Raw genomic sequence first — 2,537 nt, forward strand, 5'->3', positions numbered from 1 at the left:
TAGTCTCTCGAAGAAGGAAAACGATGAGGTTTGAAAACACTAATAAAGGCTATATATAAGTGAGAGAAGGGTTGAGAAGGGAAAGGAAGAGGTAATAAAATTATAATTTTACTACATAAATTATCCAAACAGCAGGATCAAGGGTGGAAATATCTACTGCAGTAGAAACAAAAGAATCGAAAGGAGCGAGATAAGAAGGATAAGTGAAGTATATTAGATAAAGTCAACTCGTTAAAAGAAGAAAAAACTGGGAAGAGAAAAAAACGTCTATCAAACCTCTTCAAAATTTTTTAGTCTTATGTCTAAGTCAAACTTAGCAACCAAGAGGAACTTATGTATTTTTTATTTCTTCTAAATCAAAAAGGTTGTTAAGCCAACTTGGAGGACCCATAGCAACATACGATTGGAAGAAGGATTTTTGAATTGCACTACGGGCAATAAGAGAAGCTCCTTGGTTGGAATGTGATTGTGCATTATCCATTTTCCACTCTTTTATGAAACTGAGACTTCTTTTAATTTCCGATGCATAAAACTGGAAAGAAGGCCATTCTTGAGAACAATTAATAGCATTTCTCATTTCATAGGCTTCCGAGGAAAAGATCACCTGGTGGATATGGTGATTAACCATACTATCAATAGCCCACATGATACTTTGAAATTTGGCTTCCATCAAACTGTTAATGTGAGAGAATGAACGTCGACTATGCATCTTAACTTTGCCATTCCAATCTCTTAAAACCCAAGAGAAGCCCCCTGTTTGTGAAGTTTTGCACCATGCCATTCCGATATTACATTTCAGCCAGGATATTGGAGGACTAATCCAATCCACGGATCCTTTCCCTCTATCATAAACTTTGGAACTGGCCTGTCGAGTTACCAACCCTTGAGCGTTAACCCATAGCGTTGCTTCCTCTCTTATTTTTAGAACCAAAACTAGAATATCCTCTGTTTTTCCTTCAAAGAAGAATGCATTTATGTGTTTCCATAGATACCAAAGTATCCATGGAATGCTTCTTCTAATATAATTGGGGATTTGCTGATTTTTATCTATAGAGAGCAAATAGGAGATGTTATCATATTCAGAGATCTGATTAAAGCCTTCTTCAGGGGTAGGAATCTCTGACAGCGCCCATACTTGTCTGGCAATGGAACAAGAAAAAAGAACATGGTTTATAGATTCTTTTTCCTGTCCACAAGATTGACATCTCATATCTATGCTTAATCCTCTACTTGCTAATCTTTCTGCAACAGCAAGAGCTCCACTTAAAGCCCTCCAAATGAAATTTTTAATTTTCGGAGATGTATGCATAGACCACACTCGGGTCTTTAGATCGTTAAGAGAGGGTCTCATTTCTGCTTCAAGAATCTGATACGGTTTGTTCAAATGGCTTGCTAAAGTGTACCTTGTTTTGACTGAATAATCTCCATTCTTAGTATGTATCCAGCTCCAGAAGTCTGACTTTGAAATTACTGGCTTATTCGCTAGAATAATAGACACATCTCTGGGATAAAATAATTCTTCTAGTGAGTTCTGATTCCAAGTTCTCGTGAACAGGTTAATTAAAGTAGACACCTTCAAATCTAGATTAATGAAAATATTTTTCATTAAAGGAATTCTTTTTCTTTCATCTTCTAAGAGCCACGGATCAGTCCACACATAAGTAGCTTGACCATTGCCAATCATTCTTTTGATTCCTTTCAGCAGGAGTTCGCAACCATGAAGAACACTTCTCCAAATGTAAGAAGGTCGGTAGCCCATTACCGCTGTTAGTATATTATTGTTATCAAAGTATCTGCTCTTCATAACCCTAGCGTACAAACAGTCTGGGTTTTGTAAAATTCTCCAAACTTGCTTAGCTAATAATGCCTGATTGAAAGCCTGCAGATCCTTAAAATCTAATCCTCCTTGATCTTTCGTTAAGCAGAGCTTATCCCAACTTATCCAATGAATCTTCTTCTTATGTTCCATTGAATTCCACCAAAAAGTAGACATTGCGGAAGTAAGTTTTTGACAAGTTGTGATAGGAAGTTTAAAACATGTCATCGCATATACAGGCAAAGCTAGAGCGACTGATTTCAGAAGGGTTTCCTTCCCTCCTAATGATAGGGTACGATCAAACCAACCTGAGAGTCTAGATTTCAGTCTATCATAGACATAATCAAGCATGTCTACTTTGGATCCACTAAAGCATTCAGGAAGCCCTAAATAAGATCCTGCACCCCTTCATTGTGAATCCAGTTAGTGTCTTTATAGAGTTTCGTGTATGCTGATCTACTTTTGAGCCAAAAGTTATCGAAGATTTGTTGACATTAATCAGTTGACCCGACATGTCACCATAAGACCGCAAAATGCTTTGAAGGTTGTTAACCTGGTAGAGGGAAGCTTTACAGCTAAAGAGACTATCATCAGCAAAGAGGAGGTGGTGAAGAGAAGGCTCTGAATTAGAAAACTTTATTCCTTGAATTGACCCATCAGTCTCAGCTCTGTTCAACATGTGAGTAAGACCTTCAGTGCAAAGAACAAAGAGAAATGGAGA

The sequence above is a fragment of the Camelina sativa genome, chromosome 20 (assembly GCF_000633955.1).
Source record: "Camelina sativa cultivar DH55 chromosome 20, Cs, whole genome shotgun sequence".
NCBI classification, from domain to species: domain Eukaryota; kingdom Viridiplantae; phylum Streptophyta; class Magnoliopsida; order Brassicales; family Brassicaceae; genus Camelina; species Camelina sativa.